Below are 24701 nucleotides of genomic sequence, written 5' to 3' on the forward strand. Positions count from 1 at the left end.
CATGGGTTTGAGTCATCAAACAAGCAAGCATTCACTCAAACAAGGGCTTACATTGCACTCACAACATTATTTGAAAAAGTTTTAACAAGCTCTGATTTTTGCAACATATAATACTTGTGGTGAAAAACAGGGTGTGACAGATATCTTCATAACTATGCGCTTTTCTATGAATTGCCCGACAGTAATTTGTTCACCCATCGTATTATTTTCCTTAATGAGATAAGCCTCTAGTGAAACCTATGGCCCCCGGGTCTATTTTCCATATTATATTTTCAGATCTATAAACCAAAAATACTTCGTTGCATTATTTTTACTTTTGTTTTACTTTACGTTCTAGCAATCTTTTATATCTATCTCTATCAGATCTCATCCTTGCAAATAACCGTGAAGGGATTGACAACCCCTTTTATCGTTGGCTGCAAGAGTTTGATTGTTTGTGCAGGTGCGAAGATTGGGGACTTGCTGGTATCTCCTACTGGATTGATACCTTGGTTGTCAACAAATGAGGGAAATACATATCTACTTTGATGCATTTCCCTTTCATCTTCAAGGGAAAACCAACGCAAGCTCAAGAAGTAGCATGAAGTATTTCTGGCACCGTTGCCCGGGAGTATATATAGCAAGACAAGACAAGAACTCTCTCGTCAACTTGCCAATTTATGGCATCGTTGTCGGGGAGTATACATAGAAAGACAAGACAAGAACTTTCCTGTCAACTTGCCAATTTCTGGCGCTGTTGCCCGGGAGTATACATATTAAGCCAAGACAAGAACTCTCCCGTCAACTTGCCAATCAAATTGCCAATTCCCGACGTCGTTGCCGGGGAGACCTAAATCACGCCTACAAAGTATCCATCACAAACTCATCTCTTGCATTTACATTATTTGCCATTTGCCTCTCGTTTTTCTCTCCCCCATTTCTGAAATGATTTTCAGAAAAACCAAAAATATTTGCCTTTTTATTCGCCTTTCTTCCGTTCGTCTTTTCGGTTGCTTTTTTGCTTGCTTCTCTCCTAGATCTATTTGTGGCCACCATGTCCGAATCTAGATAGTTTTTTATTGAAAAGGATAGTAATAATCTTGAGGGAATTTTTGACAACTTTGCTAAAAATGACTCTCATGAAGAACCTACTATCATGCTTACAAAACAATTTCGCATAGGTAGCGGTAATATTATTGGAAAAGGCATTATTCAAGATTTCTTTACATGTGCTGGTACACTACCTACCTTGGGAGGATCTATTCTCAATAAAGCTAATAGTCTTGCGGATGCCATAACACTCCTAAGAATTGAACTTGAGAGACAATTTGTTCATATGCATCCGTGCATACAAAGGATTTTTCTTGAGTTCTCTAATATTCAATATTCTTCCGTTAAGTGTGCCGCCACTATATTTTTAGCTCACGAGTTTAGATTCATCATGAAAAAGGCTGGTGAAATCTTTGCTCATTATAAAATTAATGGTGTATGTCCCCCTATAGAGGAGATCCTTTTTAATCAAGAATGAATAATGAGACTGCCGGAATACGTTGCTTATAATATAAAATTGAGAAAAAGGGTCCCTATCGAGGTTTTGATTGATAAGATTTCTGAACTCAATGAGAACTTTGCTATACAAAATAACTGACTAGAGTTCATATTAAGAGATAGGCTTATGACTTTCCATCAAAGGAAAGCATACAATGATGAATTGATTATCACTATAGGGCGCCGAAGGAGGAACCTATCCCTCCCGCACTTGATCTTAAGGATACTTATCCGATTAAATTTAGCCCTTTCGATTACTTTTGTTTGCCACAAAGAAAACTTGATGCTGAAAGAAGGGAGTATGAAATGAGCATAGATGATCTCCCTTACTATTATAACAATACCTAGGTCTATTGCGTTATGCCTAGCTAGGGGAGTTAAACAATAGCGCTTGTTGGGAGGTAACCCAATTTTATTTTTACGATTTTTCTTTTGCTTATGTTTTTGAGTTTTTTGCACATTATTACCTCTGTAGTAATTGTGTTTTCTTGTTTAAATTAGTGTTTGAGCCAAGTAAGACCTTCGGGATGGTCTATGGTGTTTGTGATTTGGTTTTGCTGAAAAAGAGAAACTTTTGCTCTAAGTCCAGGAATTTTGTAAATTGACTAGAATGTTCTATTGATCTGAAATTTTTACCCAGGATTGATATGAAAATTTCCTTGATTTTCCCAATGTTTCAGAATTTTTGGAGTTACAGAAGTATTCGAAGTCTATAGATTGCTACAGACTGTTCTATTTTAGACAAATTCTATTTCTTTCTGTTGTTTGCTAATTTTGATGTATCTATGGGTTGTATCGGGGGGGGTACGAACCATAGAGAAGTTGGAATACAGTAGATATTACACCAATATAAATAAATAATGAGTTCACAACAGTACCTAAAGTGGTGATTTATTTTTCTTATACTAACGGATCTCATGAGTTTTTGTTGAGTTTTGTGTTGTGAAGTTTTCAAGTTTTGGGTAAAGATTTGATGGACTAAGGAATAAGGAGTGGCAAGAGCCTAAGCTTGGGGATGGACAAGGCACCCCAAGCCATATTCAAGGATACCAAAGAGCCTAAGCTTGGGGATGACCCGGAAGGCATCCCCTCTTTCGTCTTCAATCCATTGGTAAATTGACTTGAGGCTATATTTTTATTCACCACATGATATGTATTTTGCTTGGAGCGTATTGTGTGATATGAGCCTTTGCTTTTTAGTTTTCCACAATCATCCTTTTTGCACACATATTTTGACGGGCACACACATTAATCGTGAATTTATTAGAATACTCTATGTGCTTCCCTTATATCTTTTGAGCTAGGCAATGTTGCTCTAGTACTTCACTTATATCTTTTTAGTGCACGGTGCTATTTTATTTTATAGAAATAATTGAACTCTTGTACCTCACTTATATTATTTTGAGAGTCTTTAAACAACATGGTAATTGGTTTAGGTTATGAATTTAGTCCTGATATAATGGACATCCAAGAGGGATATACTAAAAACGTTCATATTAAGTGCATTGAATACTATGAGAAGTTTGATTCTTTGCATATAGTTTTGAGATATAAAGATGGTAATATTGTTGGGGAACATCGCATGGGAAACAAAAAAATTCCTACGCGCACGAAGACCTATCATGGTGATGTCCATCTACGAGAGGGGATTTCCGATCTACGTACCCTTGTAGATCGCATAGCAAAAGCGTTAGTGAACGCGGTTGATGTAGTGGAACGTCCTCACGTCCCTCGATCCGCCCCGCGAACCGTCCCACGAACTGTCTCGCGATCCGTCCCACGATCCGCTCCGATCTAGTGCCGAACGAACGGCACCTCCGTGTTCAGCACACGTACAGCTCGACGATGATCTCGGCCTTCTTGATCCAGCAAGAGAGACAGAGAGGTAGATGAGTTCTCCGGCAGCATGACGGCGCTCCAGAGGTTGGTGGTGATCTAATCTCAGCAGGGCTCCACCCGAGCTCCGCAAAAACGCGATCTAGAGGTAAAACCGTGGAGGTATGTGGTCGGGCTGCCGTGGCAAAAGTTGTCTCAAATCAGCCCTAAAACCCCACTATATATAGGAGGGAGGGAGGGGAGGAGGCAGCCTCAAAACCTAAAGGTTTGGCCGAAATTGGAGGTGCAGGAGTCCTACTCCAATCCTAGTTGGAGTAGGATTCCACCTTCCCACTTGGAAACTCTTTCCACCTTGTGTTTTTCCTTCTCAAACCTTATGGGCCTTAGTGGGAACTTATTCCAGCCCACTAGGGGCTGGTTTATCTCTTCCCATAGCCCATGAGACCCCTTGGGGCATGAAACCCCTCCTGATGGTCCCCGACACCCCTCCCGGCACTCCCAGTACACTACCGATGAGCCCGAAACTTTTCCGGTAATGCACGAAAACATTCCGGTAACCAAATGAGGTCATCCTATATATCAATCTTTGTTTCCGCACCATTTCGAAAACCCTCGTGACGTACGTGATCTCATCCGGGACTCTGAACAACATTCGGTAACCAACCATATAACTCAAATACGCATAAAACAACATCGAACCTTAAGTGTGCAGACCCTGCGGGTTCGAGAACTATGTAGACATGACCTGAGAGACTCCTCGGTCAATATCCAATAGCAGGACCTGGATGCCCATATTGGATCCTACATATTCTACGAAGATCTTATCATTTGAACCTCAGTGCCAAGGATTCATATAATCCCGTATGTCATTCCCTTTGTCCTTCGGTATGTTACTTGCCTGAGATTCGATCGTCAGTATCCGCATACCTATTTCAATCTCGTTTACCGGCAAGTCTCTTTACTCGTTCCGTAATACAAGATCCCACAACTTACACTAAGTCACATTGGTTGCAAGGCTCGTGTGTGATGTTGTATTACCGAGTGGGCCCCGAGATACCTCTCCGTCATACGGAGTGACAAATCCCAGTCTTGATCCATACTAACTCAACGAACACCTTCGGAGATACCTGTAGAGCATCTTTATAGTCACCTAGTTACGTTGCGACATTTGATACACACAAAGCATTCCTCTGGTGTCAGTGAGTTATATGATCTCATGGTCATAGGAACAAATACTTGACACGCAGAAAACAGTAGCAACAAAATGACACGATCAACATGCTAGTCTATTAGTTTGGGTCTAGTCCATCACATGATTCTCCTAATGATGTGATCCCATTATCAATTAACAACACTTGCCTATGGCCAGGAAACCTTGACCATCTTTGATCAACGAGCTAGTCAACTAGAGGCTTACTAGGGACAGTGTTTTGTCTATGTATCCACACAAGTATTGTGTTTCCAATCAATACAATTATAGCATGGATAATAAACGATTATCATGAACAAATAAATATAATAATAACTAATTATTATTGCCTCTAGGGCATATTTCCAACAAATATGAGAGTCATGCTAGTAAGTAATTGTGAATTGTAAGAAATACTTGTGTTAAAGTTTGTGATTCCCGTAGGATGCACGTATGGTGAACTGTTATGTAACGAAGTCGGAACTTGATTTGTTTAATGATTGTCAACCTTTGTGTGAGGGTCGGGAGCACACGATGGTTAACTACTACCAAACCCTCCCCTAGGTTCATGCATCTAATACTTTGCTTCAATAACTAATAAACTTTTGCAATAAGTATGTGAGTTCTTTATGACTATTGTTGAGTCCATGGATTATACACACTCTCACCCTTTCACCTTTGCTAGCCTCTCTAGTACCGTGTAACTTTCGCCGGTGCATTATTGCCACCTTCCTCAAAACAACCACCATACCTACTTATTACTGCATTTCCATAACCATTTTGAGATATATTGCCATGCAACTTCCACCGTTCCATTTTTCATGACATGCACCATCACTTTCATACTGCATATAGATTCATATTTTTTTCTAGGTATCGAGTTGTAATTTTTGAGTTGTAAGTAAATAAAAGTGTGATGATATTCATTATTAGAGAATTGTCCTATGAGAGAAAAGGATGATGGAATCTATGACTCCCTTGCAAGTTGGGATGAGTCTTCGGACTTTACAAATAATAAAAGAGGCGAGCGAAGCCCAAATAAAAAAAAAGAGGCCAAAGATGCCCACCAAAAAAATGAGAGAAAGAGATAAGGTACAATGCTACTATCTTTTTCCACACTTGTGCTTCAAAGTAGCACCATGATCTTCATGATAGAGAGTCTCCTATTTTGTCACTTTCATATAACTAGTGGAAATTTTCATCTTATGCACAACCACTTAGTTTTGTTTTTGAGCTTTCATACACTTATAGGTCTAGTGCATTCGTTGCATGGGAATCCCTACTCACTCACATTGATATCTATTGATTTTCATCTCAATAGCCCGTTGATACGCCTAGTTGATGTGAGACTATCTTCTCCTTTTTCCACACAGCCTCCACCAAATTTTTTTCCACCTATAGTGCTATATCCATGGCTCACGCTCATGTATTGCATGAGAGTTGAAAAGATTTGAGAACATAAATGGTGTGAAACAATTGCTTAACTTTCCATCGGGGTTGTACATGATTTAGATACTTTGTGTGGGGAAGATGGAGCATAGCCAGACCATATGATTTTGGAGGGATAACTTTCTAAGGCCATGTTATTTCAAAAGGACACAATTGGCTTGTTAGTATGCTTGAAGTATTACTATTTTTATGTCAATATTAGACTTTTGTTTTGAATCTTATGGATATGAATATTCATGCCACAATAAAGAATATTACATGGTTAAATGTGTTAGGTAGCATTGCACATCAAATATTCTGTTTTTATCATTTACCTACTCGAGGACGAGCAGGAATTAAGCTTGGGGATGCTTGATACGTCTCCAATGTATCTATAATTTTTGATTGTTCCATGCTATTATATTATCTCTTTTGGATGTTTTATATGCATTAATATGCCATTTGATATTATTTTTGGGACTAACATATTAATCTAGAGCCTAGTGCCAGTTTTTGTTCTTTCCTTCTTTTGAGTATTGCAGATAAGGAATATTAAACGGAGTCCAAACGGAATAAAATCATTGGAATGATTTTTCTTGGACAAGAATAAACCCAACAGACTTGAAGATGAAGGCAGGAGACCTACCATGGAGTCACAAGCCACCAGGTTGCGCCCTAGTAGGGGTCACCCCTGGCTTGTGGCCCCACGACAGCCCTCCTAATCCTATTCTTCGGCCTATAAATTCCCAAATATTCCCTGGATACCAAGGAGCCACAAAAATACTTTTTCTCCACCGTAAGCCTCTGTTTCCGTGAGATCCAATCTTGGAGCCTTTTCCGATAATCTGCCGGAGGGGGATTCGATCATGAAGGGCATCTACATCAACTCCATTTCCCCTCCGATGATGCGTGAGTAGTTCACTACAGACCTTCGGGTCCATAACTAGTAGCTAGATGGATTCTTCTCTCTCTTTGTTTTTCAATACCATGTTCTTCATGATCTTCATGGAGATCTATCCAATGTAATACTCTTTTCCGATGTGTTTGTCGAGATATGATGAATTCTAGGTTTATGATCAGCTTATCTATGAATATTATTTGAATCTTCTTTGAATTCTTATATGCATGATTTCATATCTTTGCAAGTCTCTTCGAGTTATTGGTTTGGTTTGGCCAACTAGATTGGTAATTCTTGCAATGGGATAAGTGCTTAGTTTTGGGTTTAATCTTGTGGTGTCCTCACCGAGTGACAAAGTAGGGGTAGCGACACACGTATTTGTATTGTGGCCATCGATGATAAAAAGATGGGGTTTTCATCATATTGCTTGAGTTTATCCCTCTACATCATTCATCTTACCTAACGCGTTACTCTATTATTCATGAACTTAATACTCTAGATGCAGGCAGGAGTCGGTCGATGTGTGAAGTAATAGTAGTATATGCAGAATTGTTTTGGTCTACTTGACACGGACGTGATGCCTCTATGCATAATCACTGCCTTGGATATCGTCATAACTATGCGCTTTTCTATCAGTTGCTCGACAGTAATTTGTTCACCCACCTTCCTTCATGAGAGAAGCCTCTAGTGAATCCTATCGCCCCGAGGTCTATTTTCCATATTATATTTTCAGATCTATAAACCAAAAATACCAAAAATACTTTGTTGTATTATTTTTACTTTTGTTTTACTTTACGTTCTAGGAATCTTTTATATCTATCTCCATCAGATCTCATCCTTGCAAATAACCGTGAAGGGATTGTCAACCCCTTTTAGCGTTGGGTGCAAGAGTTTGATTGTTTGTGTAGGTGCGAAGATTGGGTACGTGCTTGTATCTCCTACTAGATTGATACCTTGGTTCTCAACAACTGAGGGAAATACTTATCTACTTTGCTGCATCACCCTTTCCTCTTCAAGGGAAGGCCAACGCATGCTCAAGAAGTACCATTGTGCCTCGGCCTCGTCGAGCGGGAGCTCGCCGCACATGAGGAAGGCAAGGATGGCCAAAGCCTAGTATGGAGTGGAGACCACCGCAGGAGCCGGCGCTTGATCGGAATCGGCTGATGCATGATTTGGGTCGGCAACCCCTGGATCGGGGCTGGCCGGCAGCGTCTCTTTGGTGGTGAGGACGGCGTGAGAACCAGAGCCAACTATGGCCAGAGCCGGCGATGGAGTCCCCGAGTTGGTGGTCGTCGGAGTCGGTGGCGGAGTCCCCGAGTTGGGGAATTCGACGGAACAATCGGTCGTGGCTGAGCCGGAGCTAGGCATCGCCGAGGGAGTCTCTGAGTTGGAGGGCAGCGTGCGGGGTCCATTGGGTCAAAAATGGACTCCGACTTGGGAGACAGCTTGACCGATGGCTTGAGTAGTCGCTCGAGGGAGACCCCAGCTGGGATGATTTGTCGGGTGGCGCCGATCTTGGCTAGCGTGTCTGCGGCCTTGTTCCCTGCCCATGGGATGTGATGGAACTCGCAACCATTGAAGGAGCCGGTGAGTTATTGTATTAGGAAGCAGTAGCTTGCCATGTTGGTGCTCCAGGCGTCCCATTCGTCCGAGGCTTATTGCACCATGGGGTCCGAGTCGCTGAAGTAGAGGATGTGTCGGATGCCGATTTTTTGGGCGAGCCGGAGGCTATGGACGCGTGCCTCGTACTCGTCCACGTTGTTAGAATCAGCGAAGTGGATTTGCAGCGCATACCTGAGCTGGTCCCCCTTGGGGCAGTAGAGATGATGCTATCCCCCAAATCGGCCCGCATCTTTGAGTCGTCGATGCACATGCAGTACTGCATCAAGTCGGGGGGAGGCAGCACATAGTAGGACTCAAACTCGGAAGTTGTCCAGTATCTGATACTTGATGGGGATGCGGAGCTCGTACTTGATGTCGTGATCGGCCATGGCAATGGCCCACTTGGCGATCCAGCCGATGGCGTCCCGGTTGCACATGATCTCCAAAAGGGGAGCTGTCGTTACCATGGTGATGGCGTGCTCTTGGAAGTAATGCTTTAGCTTCGTGGCGGCGAAGTACATGTCGTAGCACATCGTTTGGTTGTGGGGGTAGTTCTGCTTGGAGTTGGAGAGGACCTCACTGAGGTAGTAGAGAGGACGGTACACCGGCAGCGTCGTGCCCTCCTCCGGCCACTCCACGATCGCCCACCTCGAGGGCGCGATAGAGCGGTTGCAGAATCCGAATACAATCCTGGGCCTCCTCACAGAAAGGGAAAGGAAAAAGTGCACCCTCGGGACAAACACGACCTGCGATACAACGTGGATAACAGAATGAGTTGCAACAGGTCCATCTACGGGTCTAGGAAGTACTCCCCCACTAGATGGGATGGAGAGCACCTCGGGCCTCCTATAACACCAGCGACCGGGAATCATACCGGACTCAACCCAGAGCCGATCATCGGCATGAAATAGCCCAGTCTAGAGGCTCCGCACACCCACTATGCTTCAGAGACGAAGTAATGCATCACCAATTCCCGGAGGGGTTTAAACCCGTAAACATAGAGGAGTACGACGAGACTATAGATCTCGTAATTTGCATAGAAGATTTTCTTCTCCACATTCATATAGCCAAGGGAGATGATCTCCACGCCATCAAATACTTACCTCTCAAGTAAAAAGGGTAGGTGCGACACTGGTTAAACAGCTTGCCTAAGAACTCGACCAGGAGCTGGGAAGAGCTCGAGGAAGCCTTCTTATCCAACTTCCACGGGACTTATGTCCGACCCCCGGATTCCTCCGACCTAAGCAATGTCGTCGAAAAGGCGGGTGCATCAGACAGAGAGTTCTAGAACCAGTTCTTAACAAAGGAAAGCCAAATCATGGACTACCCGAACGCTGAAGCAATAGCCTCTTTTAGGCAAAACGCCCGAGACGAGTGGTTGGCTTACCTGCTCGGAGAGGATGGGCCGAGGACAATGCCCGCCCTCACTTCCCTCATGACCCGCTTTTGCGCGGGCGAGGACAATTGGCTAGCTCGGTGCATCCATAATATAGACGACCCCAGAACCTCTGAGGTTCGGGAGGGAAACGACAAGCTGAGGAGAAACAAGAACATGTGTCGCCCCCGTACTGGTGACGCCGAAGACACAACAGTAAATGTTGGATTCTGCAGCTCCAAAGCGGGACAGTGGAAGAAACCCTTTAAATGGAACACGGATGAACCAACTCAATGGGACAAAATTATGGAACGACTCTATCAAATCCACAACAGCCAAGACAAGCCAACCACTCACCCCAACCATAATTGTTGGGTATTCAACCAAGCCGGCAAAGCAGTTGCTGAAGAACAGGGCAGGGCCCCCTCGGAGTGAAGACGACGAGGAGCCCAGCGACCCGAATAATGGGGGCCAAAATTAGTTACCTCCTGAGGTAAAAACCGTAAACATGATTTACATGGCTCACATACCCAAGAAGGAGAGGAAGCGAGCCCTTCGGGAAGTCTAGGTCGTAGAGCCTATAGCTCTAAAGTACAATCAATGGTCAGCTTGCCCGGTCACATTTTACCGTAGGGATCATGGGACCAGTATCCGTCATGGAGGGTCAGTCGCCCTCGTCCTAGGTCCCATCATAGATGGGTATCATCTCACCACAATCCTTATGGAGAGAGGAAGTAGCCTTAATCTGATTTACTCATATACGGTGAAAAAGATGGGCATCGACCCATCCAGAATAAAACCAAGCGAGACTACCTTTAAAGGAGTGATTCCATGCATTGAAGCCCGCTGTTGTGGTACTATAACAATGGAAGTAGTGTTCAGATCACCTGATAACTTCTGCAGCGAAGACTTTCTCTTTGACATCGTCCCCTTCCACAGCGGGTACCACACACTGCTTAGCATCACAACCTTCACGTGTTTCAACGTTGTGCGTCACTATGCTTGTCTAAAGCTCAAGATGCCCAGACCCCGAGGAGTCATCATTGTCAACGGCAATACAGAACACTCTCTCCGGACTGAAGAGCACACCGCCGCCTTAGCGGACAAATGCGAGGACGACAACGAAACGCCAACTCACAAGCCTATCACCAAGTCGCGACACGCAAGTAAGCGAGCCTGAGCCGAATCAGGTTCCTGGAGTCTTCCTCGTCTCCAAGTACATAGGGGTACGCCCCCCATAGCTCGTCACTAACACCCTCAAGGTATGTCCCTCGCATACACAATTTCATACTCTGAATAGCATGGGCGGATGTGGGGGCCTTCAAACAAGTACCATATGCCTGGCTAGACCAAGCTATGGTACCAACGTCTTTTTGGACACAAAAGGGATAGCAAAGCAACAAGCTCAACTTCATCAGGAGCTTCTCAAGACCCTTCATTCAAGGTTCGTATCCCATCGGCAACTAACTACAAAGGATATTACCCCTCTCCCCCTAGAGTCATAGGAGAGTTACCGCAGCCAAGTTCCGGGCATACGTCAAGTAACTCATGGAAGGATGCAGGGACAAAATTTGCTTCAAATTATGTAATACACAAACAATAGTTACCTGTAACAGCTGCCTCGGTGCCAAGATTTCTTAAAATTATTTGCACACACCTTATTTTTGGATACTTCTTTTTGTCCCTCTTTTATATGCATGTTTTATAATGCTCAACGCTGACAGGACAAAGTTGTTTCATACTTATTGAAATACGACCAGCTAATAGACCGGGGGCTGGGATAACGTTTTCCGTCCCGAACACTATGATGGGGAACGTTGCATCGGAAACAAAAAATTTCCTACGCACAGGCAATACCTATCCATGGTGATGATCATCTACGAGAGGGGAGAGTGCATCTACATAACCTTGTAGATCACTAAGCGGAAGCGTATATAACGCGGTTGATGTAGTGGAACATCTTACTGATCCAAATCACAGCCCGTCCTGAGATCTCATCATGATCCGTCGTGCGATACCATCACGGTCCCTCCTGATCTAGTGCCGAACGGGCGGCACCTCCGCGTTCAGGACATGTATGGCTTGGTGAACATCTCCACCTTCTTGATCCAGCAAGAGGGGCAAAGAGGTAGCTGAATTCTCCGGCAGCGTGATGACATGGCGGTGATGGTGGTGGAGGTACTCCGGGAGGGCTTCTCGTGCCGGTCCAATCTAGCTACGGGGGTCTCTAAGTGGTGGAGGGAGAGAGGGCTGCACTTTGGCTTGAGTGCCAAAAGCCTCTTTCACCTCCACTATATATAGGTGGGAGGGAGGGGTGGCACCCTAGGGGAAAACCCCTAGGGTTTGGCCGGTGCAAGAGGAGAGGGAGGAGGCCTCCTCCAATACAACTTGGAAGGAGGAGTCCTCCTTCCCCAATTCGGTTTATCCTCCTCTCCTTTCCTTTTCTCCTTCTTCGGCCGACCAATGCCCTCTTGGGCTGGACACGAGACCACTAGGGCTGGTGCGTGATACGTCTCCATCGTATCTACTTTTCCAAACTCTTTTGCCCTTGTTTTGGACTCTAATTTGCATGATTTGAATGGAACTAACCCGGACTGACGCTGTTTTCAACAGAATTGCTATGGTGTTGTTTTTGTGCAGAAATAAAAGTTCTCGGAATGACCTGGAAATTTATGAGGATTTTTTGTGGAATATATAAAAAAACTGGCGCGAGAATTACCTGGAGGGACGGAGCCAGGAGCCCACAAGCCCAGGAGGCGCGGGCCCCCCTGGCCGCGCCTGGTAGGCTTGAGAGGCCCTCGTGGCTCCGCCACCTCCAACTCCAGCTCTATATAGTCTCTCTCGCGCAGAAAAATTAGGAGAGAAGAGTTCATCGCGTTTTACAACATGGAGCCGCTGCCACCACCTGTTCTTCCTCTGGAGGGCAGATCTGGAGTCCGTTCTGGGCTCCGAAGAGGCGAGATCGACGCCGTCGTCATCATGAACCATCCTTCATCGCCAATTTGATGATGCTCTTCACCGTTCGTGAGTAATCTCATCGTAGGTTTGCTGGACGGTGATGGGTTGGATGAGATCTATCATGTAATCGAGTTAGTTTTGATGGGTTTTGATCCCTAGTACCCACTATGTTCTGAGATTGATGTTGCTACTACTTTGCTATGCTTAATGCTTGTCACTAGGGCCCGAGTGCCATAATTTCATATCTGAACATATTATGTTTTCATCAATATATGTGTCGGGGGGGGATAACCCCGGGGTAGGCTTATCAAGCCTGCTCCTTCATTTCCTGCCCAAAGGATGTGAACAAATACAGTTTCCCAAGGCCCAAGTCTTCTGGCCAGCTAGGTTGCGCCTACCGGCTGGAGGACGAGGCGGTCAACTCTCTGGCCGGCCAGGCAACCCCTGCCGGCTAGAGTCGAGATGGCTACCTCTTCTTGACCGGCCTGGTCAAGCTAGCCGGCTAGGAACGAGGCGGCCGTGCCAAAGCCGGCTAGCCAAGCAGGCTAGCTGGCCGGGGATCACAAGTCACATCAGATCGTAGGTCAGGATGAGACCTTACGATTAAAGGTAGCTATGCGACAGCAAAGGTACTCGATCAGAGTGTCCGGCGGGTACGAGCGTCAGCGGCCACGCCGCTGACCTACCCCGGCTCTGATCCATCACCTAGCATAGTGTTGGACGATCACACTCCCACTCCATTACTACACTCAGCATGGGGAACTGTGGAGGCGGTCGTACTACCTGCCCATAACAAATCTCGCTGGACGACGCTCGACATACAGCGCGTGCTCAGCGTCAACCTTATGCGAGAGCTTCATTGGCCAGCCGGCGGGTCCCACAGTCAAACGAGACCATGCAGCCGGAGGGCCCCTCAAGCGACAAGACAAGACTCTCGTGGGCCCCTGGTCAACCGGCGAGGCTGCCAGTCGGGTCCCACTCTTGTACCCTTTATCCATATTGTAGGCCGGCGGGTTCGTCTATAAAACCCCCCGATCACCCTCCATGCAGGAGGACGGTCGAACAAGACTTCACATCCACCAACCACATAGAGAGAGGTAGAGACGAGCCGGCTGCTCCCCTCTTCCTCCTCCCAACACATCTCCAGGAACAACCTTGTAATCCATTCATACACATCAAACACTCCGGCAGGACTAGGGGTCTTATCTCGACGGAGAGCCCTGAACCTGGGTACATCGTGCGTTCCATGCTTGTACCAACCTCGTTCCCAGCGCCCTCCTTTGTCCCTTCGGTTCTCACCGACTTTAGCCTACCTATGGCATATGTTGTGACTATTCACCGACATTTGGTGCCCACCATGGGGCCGATCGCGGCATCGGCTGGCTTTACGCGCGGGGCGGGGCCCCGTACCTACGCCACCGGATGCATCGCGTCCGGATCGGTCTGCATGCCCGTGGAGCCCGCCTTCGACGAGGCAACACCGATGATGATCGACGTCCCCGTCCGCCATGCGGATTCGGACGAAGATTCTGATGACGAGGCGCTTCCTAGCGTCATCGTCGCTGCTGTGGAGAACCTCAGCGTCCTCTTTAGCGACTTACGTCTCAACGACGGTCCTCGTTACTTCGGGGAGCACTTCGACGTTGAGGCGCTCTGCGCCATCTTCACAAGGCTCTCTATCATTGAGACACCTGCACATGACATGTACCCCAGCAACGTACTCGTCTTCGATGGACCTCCGCCGTCGGTGGGATTCTTCACCCCATACCATGTCGCCGCCAACTCCAACGTTGTGGAGGTGATGGTTATCGACGCTGGCACTAGCGCTGCTCATGGCAAGGCGTCAGCAGACACTGGTGAGCCCGCTGCTGCCACCGCTGATATTCTTCAGGACGCCATCACCGACCTGAAGACACCCATCGCTGCCTCCGTGAACCCTAGCGACGCCAGAGCCTCACTGGAGGAGGCTCACAAGCATATCTTGGAGGAGGCCATTGTCGTTGCCTCAGCAAAACGTTGGATGGAGGCCACGCAGCGCGAGTATAACTCCGCATACGGCCTCACTCCGATTTCTGAGGCCCCTAGCCGGCTTGGATCGGTCCGCAGCCGCGGCCGGTTCATTGCTGAGATCCTAGGCGGCGATCAGCCCATCTACGAGACCCCCGCGGCCAACATGCGGGCAACACAGGCGGCCATGGAAGAGATGGCGAGCCTGGAGGACGAGGAGCGCTCCTTCCAGGACAAGCGGGTCAAGGATCTCCTTGACGCCGCCAACAAACAGTAGACTCGGCTAGACCCCGGTCAGGCCGAGTTAGAATCTCCGGGACCCAACTCCAGAGCACGCCACAACCCTAGCGGCCAACATCATGCAGAAGGATCTTCCTCGCATCGCACCTCTGGTCGGAGGGGCGAGGGAAGCCAAGACCAGCGCTCCCAGCACCAGAGCGAGCACACTTCGAGCAAGCGTCGCGGAAGCGACAAGGGAAATTCGGAGTGTGAGGTACTTCACCCAGGCATGACCCATGTCTCCAGTTCGCGAGGTGCCTCCCCTCTCGCTACTCGGATTGGCGCTCGCACTCCCCAGGATGATCGGGACGCCCGCAGGCGTCTCATCGTCCTCGCCCAGTCAGCCCTCCTGGAGGAAGACGGCCCCATCGGTCCGGCTTGCTTCGGCCCCCGGATCCAAGGCGAGCCATTCCCCCGAGGCTTCACCTTGCCTCGGGACACGCCCAAGTATAACGGCACTGCCAAGCCAGAGGACTGGCTGATCGACTACACCACCGCCGTCGGCATTGCCAGGGCAACAAGCGTGTAGCAGTCTGCTACGTGCCACTCATGTTGGTCGGCTCTGCTCAGACTTGGCTTAACAGCCTTCCGGCCAGCAGCGTTAACTCCTGGGTGGACTTCGAGGAGGCGTTCGTCCGCAACTTCACTGGCACTTACAAGCGCCCTGGTCGGCCTCGCGAGCTGATCATGTGCGTCCAGAGGCCCGACAAACCCCTTCGCGACTACGTCACCCGATGGAAGGAGCTTCGCAACTCCTTCGAGGGGGTGCATGAGGTACAAGCCATCCAGTACTTCATCGACGGTTGCCGAGACGGCACCCTCCTCAAGCACAAGCTTATGTGCTCCGAGCCAACTTCTCTGGCGGTGTTCATGGCCAAGGCGGACAAGTACGCCACGGCCGACTCGGCGATGCGCGTCAAGGTGACTGCCTCAGACAAGGTTGTCCCCACGCCAGCTACTCCCAAGCGAGCTAGAGACGGTTGAGGCGGCTAGAACAACAACAAGCGCAAGGCGGATCAGATGGATTTGCGCTCCGACAGCAAGTTGGTAGCCAGCATGAAGGGCGAGACGTCGGCTCCTCCAACCGGCCCTCCGAGAAGCGTTCCAACAGGAACAACGCCAACTGGATGCCCAAGCAGTCCTTCGAGCAACTGCTCGACGCCCCCTGCAAGATACATTCTGGGGCGCAGCCGTCCATCCACACCCTTCGACACTGCAGCTTCCCACGCCGGCTGTCGCAAGGGGATGGCCTCTCGGCTCCCCCACGTGCGCAAGCGGCGCCTTGCGCGCCGGCTCCTGGTCCTGGTCCGGCTCCACCGCCGCCGCCTCACGATGAAGGCCACCTCCACAACGACTACCCCCACCAAGATGGAGCATTCGTCGTCTTCACCAGTGAAGGCGACGACAAGCACAGCCTGCGCTAGAGACGGCGCGAGGTGAATGCCACGGTTCCCCAGTACATGCATTGGTCTGACAAACCAATCACATGGAGCCAGGTGCACCATCCTGCGGTGATGCCCAACCCGGGCTCATACGTGCTCGTCCTCGACCCCACCTTCGCCTCCAAGAGGCTCACCTGCCGGTTCTCCCAGTTGCTGGTTGATGGCGGCAGCAGCATCAACATCCTCTACCTCGACACTCTCCTCAAGCTCGGGCTCAAGGAGACAGACGTCCTGCCGACCAATACTGTCTTCCACGGCATCGTGCCTGGGCAGTCATGCTCTCCTATCGGCAAAATCCAGCTGGACGTCCTCTTCGGTGACAAGGCTCACTTCCGCCGAGAGTCCATATGGTTCGAGGTAGTGGACCTCAGCAGCCCGTATCATGCGCTGCTGGTCAGACCGACTTTGGCCTAATTCATGGCTATTCCGCACTAAGCCTACCTGAAGATGAAGATGTCGGGTCCAAAGGGCATCATCACTATTGCTGGCGACTACAGGAAGTCGCTCGAGTGCGCCCAAGATAGCAGCCGCCTCGCCGACGCCCTGCTGATCACTGAGAAGAAGCGGCAGATCGACCGACTCGTGGCCCAGGCTACCTTGCAGCTGGCGATTCCTTCTCCTCTGTCCCAGTCGGCCGGCGAGGGCTCTTTCAAGCCGGCCAAAGAGACCAAGCAGGTCCCACTCGACCCTGCCAACCCCAAACAGTGCATCACCATCGGGGCTAGCCTCATCCCCAAATAGGAAGGCGAGCTCGTCGACTTCCTGTGTTAGAATCGGGACATCTTCGCATGGTCTCCCAAAGACATGCCGAGTGTTCCGAGGAAGTACGCCGAGCACAAACTTCACGTGTGACCGGATGGAAAGCCGGTGAAACAACCTTTGCGCCGCTTCGCGCGGGGGGGGGGGGGGGGGGGGGAAGCGGCGCACAATCGGAGAAGAGATCACCCGGCTCCTTGGAGCTGGCTTCATCATGGAGGTTTTCCACCCGGACTGGTTAGCTAATCCAGTCCTGGTCCTGAAGAAGAAAAACACCTGGCGAATGTGTATCGATTACACTAGCCTGAATAAGGCCTGTCCGAAAGACCCTTTCACGTTGCCTAGGATAGATCAAGTGATCGAATCCACTGCAGGCTGCGAACTGCTGTCGTTTCAGGATGCTTATTCATGCGACCATCAAATCAAGCTGGATCTAGCTGATCGCCTGAAGACCTCCTTCATCACGCCCTTCGGGGCCTACGTCTACACCAGCATGACGTTCGGTCTGAAGAACGCTGGTGCGACATTCCAACGTTGCATGCAACAGTTCCCACTGCCACAGATCGGCAGAAACATCCACGTCTATGTGGACGACATCGTCGTCAAGACGAAGTAGCACTTCAGCCTCCTCGACAATCCGCGGGAGACGTTCGCCAACCTACGCGAGTACAAGATCCGGCTCAACCCGGAGAAGTGCATCTTTGGGGTTCCAGGCGGAAAACTCTTGGGGTTCTTCGTGTCCGCTCGTGGCATTGAGGCGAACCCCGAGCGGATGGTGCGGCCAGCTCGAATCCTAGACGTCCAGAAGATCGCCGGCTGCCTGGCGTCCCTTAGCCGGTTCGTCAGCCGGCTTGGTGAGAAGGCCCTTCCACTCTATCAGCTCATGAAGAAAATGAAGAAATTCGAGTGGAACGACCAGGCAGACGAAGCCTTCCGCGACCTCAAGCGGGTCATCTCGAGCCTGCCAATCTTGGCAGCGTCGGCTGAAAGGGAAACCATACTCATATACATTGCCACGACCACTCGTGTAGTTAGTGTAGTGTTGGTAGTTCAACGCAAGGAGAAGGGCAAGGTACTGTCAGTGCAACGCCCTGTCAACTACGTGAGCGAGGTCTTGTCCGCCTCCAAGCAGAACTACCCCCATTACCAAAAAATGTGTTATGGTGTTTACCTTGCTGCAAAGAAGTTGAAGCAATACTTCAAAAAGCATGCCATCACTGTGGTGAGCACTGCTCCACTTTCAGAGATCATGGGCAATCGTGATGCGACGGGCAGGATTGCCAAGTGGTCCATTGCCATGGCAGACCATGATATTTGCTATGAGCCTCGCACCGCCATCAAATCTTAGGTGGTGGCCGACTTCCTGGTTGACTGGGCCAAAACCCAGTTCGAGCCGCCACCTCCGGACTCTACGCATTGGCGGATGCACTTCGATGGCTCAAAGATGCGGACGGGTCTGGGAGCCGGCACCGTCCTGACGTCTCCGAAAGGAGACCAGCTCAAGTATGCTCTCCAGATCCACTTCGCCGCCTCCAACAACGTCGCCGAGTACGAAGCTCTAGCTCACGGCCTCCGGCTCGCCAAGGAGATTGGCATCAGGCAGCTCATATGCTTTGGCGACTCAGAACTGGTGGTACAGCAAGTTTCTGGCGAATGGGACTCCAGGGACACCAACATGGCAAGCTACCGCTTCCTCATCCAGCAGCTCAGCGGCCCCTTCAAGGGCCGCGAGTTCCACCATGTTCCCAGAGCATACAATGAGGCGGCTGATACTCTGGCCAAAATCGGCTCCATGAGATGTTGGAAATATGCCCAAGAGGCAATAATATAATGGTTATTATCATATTTCCTTGTTCATGATAATCGTCTATTGTTCATGCTATAATTGTATGAACAGGAAACAGTAATACATGTGTGAATAAATAGATCACAATGTGTCCCTAGCAAGCCTCTAATTGGCTAGCTCGTTGATCAATAGATGATCATGGTTTCCTGATCATGGACATTAGATGTCATTGATAACGGGATCGCATCATTCAGAGAATGATGTGATGGACAAGACCCAATCCTAAGCATAGCACTAGATCGTATTGTTCGTATGCTAAAGCTTTTCTAATGTCAAGTGTCTTTTCCTTCGACCGTGAGATTATGCAACTCCCGGATACTGTAGGAGTGCTTCGGGTGTATCAAACGTCACAACATAACTGGATGACTATAAAGGTGAACTACGGGTACCTCTGAAAGTGTCTGTTGGGTTGGTACGAATCGAGATCGGGATTTGTCACTCCATGTGACGGAGAGGTATCTCTGGGCCCAATCGGTAGAACATCATCATGAGCTCAATGTGACTAAGGAGTTAGTCACATGATGATGTGCTACGTAACAAGTAAAGAGACTTACCGGTAACGAGATTGAACAAGGTATAGGTATACCGACGATCGAATCTCGGGCAAGTTCTTTACCGATAGACAAAGGGAATTGTATACGGGATTGATTGAATCCTTGACAACGTGGTTCATCCCATGAGATCATCGTGGAACGTGTGGGAGCCACCATGGGTATCCAGATCCCGCTGATGGTTATTGGTCGGAGAGCGTCTCGGTCATGTCTGCATGCTTCCCGAACCCGTAGGGTCTACACACTTAAGGTTCGATGATGCTAGGGTTATAGGGAAATGTTATACGAGGTTACCGAAACTTGTTCGGAGTTCCGAATGAGACTCCGGACGTCACGAGGAGCTCCGGAAGGGTCCGGAGGTAAAGATTGATATATAGGATGGATGGTTTTGGACACTGGAAATGTTTCGGGCGTCACCGGTAGCGTACCGGGACCACCGGGACCACCGAAAATGGTCCCGGGGGTCCATCGGGAGGGGCCACCAGGACCAAGAGGTAGCATGGGCCAAAAGGGGGAGGGAGACCAGCCCAAAGTGGGCTGGTGCGCCTTCAACAAGAGGCCCATGGTGCAGGAGGTAGAAAGGGGGGACCCTAGCGCTGGTGGGCCTTAGGCCCACCTAAGGGGTGCGCCACCCCTTCCCCCTGCCCTAGCCGCCACACCTCCCATCTGGGGGGTTGCCGCACCACCTAGGGGGAAACCCTAGGGGTGGCACCCCCCCTCCCCTCCTCCTATAAATACCTAGGGGTTTGGGGCTGTTGGGGACACTGTTATCTCTCCTCCTCGGCGCAGCCCTGCTCCCCTCCTTCCTCCTCCTCCCACGGTGCTTGGTGAAGCCCTGCCGGGAGACCTCGTCTCTCCATCGACACCATGCCGTCATGCTGTTGGAGATCTTCCCCAACCTCTCCCTCTTCCTTGCTGTATCAAGGTGCAGGATACGTCACCGGGCTGCACGTGAGTTGAACGCGGAGGTGCCGTGGTTCGGTACTAGATCGGAATCACATTGTGATCTCAATCGCCGCGAGTACGACTCCATCAACCGCATTCTAGCAACACTTCCACTTAGCGATCTTCAAAGGTATGAAGATGCACTCACCCCTTTCTCGTTGCTGGTCTCTCTACAGGAAGATTTGCATATGCGTAGGAATTTTTTTGAATTTATGCTTCGTTACCCAACAGTGGTATCAGAGCCACGTTTTCTATGCGTAGATTCTATGCACGAGTAGAACACAAAAGATTGTGGGCGATGATTTGTCAATTGCTTGCCGCTACTAGTCTTATTATTTTCCGGCAGTATTGTGGGATGAAGCGGCCCGGACCAACCTTACACGTACGCTTACGTGAGACTGGTTCCACCGACAGACATGCACACCGTGCATAAAGGTGGCTAGCGGGTGTCTGTCTCTCCTACTCTAGTCGGATTGGATTTGATGAAAAGGGTCCTTATGAAGGGTAAATAGCTTTGGCATATCATCGTTGTTGCTATCACGTAGGTAAGAAGGCGTTCTTGCTAGAAACCCAAATCAGCCACGTAAAACTTCCAACAACAATTAGAGGACGTCTAACTTGTTTTTGCAGGGTTTGACATGTGATGTGATATGGCCAAAGTTATGATGTTGCATGTATGATGTATGAGATGATCATGTTATTGTAATATGTTTCACGACTTGCATGTCAATGAGTATGACAACCGGCAGGAGCCATAGGAGTTGTCTTAATTTATTGTATGAGATGCAATGCCATGTGCTTACTACTTTTACTTCATTGCTAATGGTTAGCTACAGTAGTAGTGATAGTAGTAGTTCGCGTGACGACTTCATGGAGACACGATGATGGAGATCATGGTGTCACGCCGGTGACAATGATGATCATGCGATGCCTGAAGATGGAGATCGAAAGAGCAAAGATCATAATGGCCATATCATGTCACTATATGATTGCATTGTGATGTTTATCATGTTTTTCATCTTATTTCTTAGAACGACGGTAGCATAATAAGATGATCCCTCTTAAAATTTTGAGAACGTATTCCCCTAAGTGTGCACCGTTGTGATGGATCGTTGTCTCGAAGCACGACGTGATGATCGGGTGTGATAGATTCTAACGTTCGCATACAACGGGTGTAAGCCAGATTTACACTCACGAAACACCTAGGTTGACTCGACGAGCTAAGCATGTACAGACATGACCTCGAACACAAGAGACTGAAAGGTCGAACATGAGTCGTATGGTTGAATACGATCAACATGAAGTTGCTCACCATGATGACTAGTCCGTCTCACCTGATGATCGGACATGGGTTAGTCAACATGGATCATGTATCACTTAGATGACTGGAGGGATGTCGATTTAGGTGGGAGTTCATACTTAATTTGATTAAATGAACTGAATTGTCATGAACTTAGTCTGAAAGTTGTCTTTATAAATATTGTAGATGGCCAACGTCAACCTGAATTTCAACGCATTCCTAGAGAAAAACAAGTTGAAAGATGATGGTAGCAACTATGCAGACTGGGTTCGCAACTTGAAGCTCATCCGTGAAGCAGCTAGAAAGGCTTATGTCCTTGATGCGCCGCTAGGTGACCCTCCCGCTCCCGCAGCAGCCCAGGACATTCTGAACGTCTGGCAAACGCAGAGTGATGACTACTCTCTAGTTAGGTGTGGCATGTTATACAGTTTGGAAATGGAGCTCCAAAGGCGTTTTGAGGAACATGGTGCATATGAGATGTTCCAAGAGCTGAAACTGGTTTTTCAAGCTCATGCCTGTGTCGAGAGATATGAAGTATCTGACAAGTTCTTTAGCTGTAAGATGGAGGAGAACAGTTCTGTCAGTGAGCACATACTCAAAATGTCTGGGTTACACGGTCGTCTGACTTCACTTGGAGTCGAACTTCCGGATGATGCTATAATTGACAGAATCCTCCAGTCTCTCCCACAAAGCTACAAAGGTTTTGTGCTGAACTACAACATGCAAGGGATGGAGAAGACCATTCCCGAGTTGTACTCGATGCTCAAGTCTGCAGAAGTAGAAATCAAGAAAGAGCATCAAGTGTTGATGGTCAACAAGACCACCAGTTTCAAGAAGGGCGAGGGTAAGAAGAACTTCAAGAAAGACGGCAAAGCCGTTGCCGCGCTCGGTAAGCCAGATACCGGGAAGAAGAAAAAGAATGGACCCAAGCCTGAGACTGAGTGCTTCTATTGCAAGGGAAAAGGTCACTAGAAGCGGAACTGCCCCAAGTACTTAGCGGACAAGAAGGCCGCCAACGTTAAAGGTATATGTGATATACATGTTATTGATGTGTACCTTACGAGCACTCGTAGTAGCTCCTGGGTATTTGATACCGGTGTTGTTGCTCACATTTGCAACTCAATGTAGGAACTGCGGAATAAGCGGAGACTGGCCATGGACGAGGTGACGATGCGCGTCGGGAATGGCTCCAAAGTCGATGTGATCGCCGTCAGCACGCTACCTCTACATCTACCGTCGGGATTATTTTGAAACCTTAATAATTGTTATTTAGTACCAGCTTTGAGCATGAATATTGTATCAGGTTCTTGCTTAATGCGAGACGGCTACTCATTTAATTCAGAGAATAATGGTTGTTCTATTTATATGAGTGATATGTTTTATGGTCATGCTCCGCTGGTGAATGGTTTATTCTTGATGAATCTCGATCGTGATGTTACACGTATTCATAGTGTTAGTACCAAAAGATGTAAAGTTGATAATGATAGTCCCACATACTTGTGGCACTGCCGCCTTGGTCATATCGGTGTTAAGCGCATGAAGAAGCTCCATACTGATGGACTATTAGAGTCTCTTGACTTTGAATCATTTGACACATGTGAACCATGCCTCATGGGCAAGATGACTAAGACTCCATTCTCAGGAATAATGGAGAGAGCGACCGACTTATTGGAAATAATACATACTAATGTGTGTGGTCCAATGAACGTTGAAGCTCGTGGTGGCTACCTTTATGTTCTCACTCTCACCAATGATTTGAGTAGGTATGGGTATATCTACTTGATGAAGCACAAATCTGAGACGTTTGAAAAGTTCAAGGAATTTCAGAGTGAGGTTGAGAATCAACGTGACAAAAAAATTAAGTGTCTACGATCTCATCGTGGAGGAGAATATTTGAGTCACGAGTTTGGCACATGCCTAAGGAAGTGTGGAATAGTTTCACAACTGACGCCGCCTGGCACACCGCAACGCAACGGAGTGTCTGAACATTGTAATCGCACTTTATTAGATATGGTATGATCTATGATGTCTCTTACCAACTTGCCGCTATCATTTCGGGGATACGCATTAGAAACTGCAGCATTCACTTTAAATAGGGCACCGTATAAATCCGTTGAGAGGACACCGTATGAACTATGGTTTGGCAAGAAACCTAAGTTGTCGTTTCTTAAAGTTTGGGGCTGCGATGCTTATGTGAAGAAACTTCAACCAGAGAAGCTCGAACCCAAAGCGGAGAAATGCGTATTCATAGGATACCCTAAGGAAACTATTGGGCATACCTTCTATCTTAGATCCGAAGGTAAAACCTTTGTTGCCAAGAACGGATCCTTTCTAGAGAAAGAGTTTCTCTCGAAAGTAGTAAGTGGGAGGAAAGTAGAACTTGATGAGGTAATTACACCCCCTCTCGAACCGGAAAGTGGCGCAGCGCGGGAAATTATTCCTGTGGCGCCTACACCAACTGAAGAGGAAGTTAATGATAATGATCATGAAGCTTCGGATCAAGTTGCTACTGAACCACGAAGTTCCACAAGGGAACGCTTCGCACCAGAGTGGTACGGCAACCCTGTGATGGAAATCATGTTGTTAGACAATGATGAACCTTCGAACTATTAAGAAGCAATGGCGGGCCTGAATTGCAACAAATGGCTTGAGGCTATGAAATCCGAGATAGGATCCATGTATGAGCACAAATTATGGACTTTGGTGGACTTGCCCGATGACCGGCAAGCCATAGAAGATAAATGGATCTTCAAGAAGAAGAC

The sequence above is a fragment of the Hordeum vulgare genome, chromosome 2H (genome assembly GCF_904849725.1).
Source record: "Hordeum vulgare subsp. vulgare chromosome 2H, MorexV3_pseudomolecules_assembly, whole genome shotgun sequence".
Lineage (NCBI taxonomy): Eukaryota > Viridiplantae > Streptophyta > Magnoliopsida > Poales > Poaceae > Hordeum > Hordeum vulgare.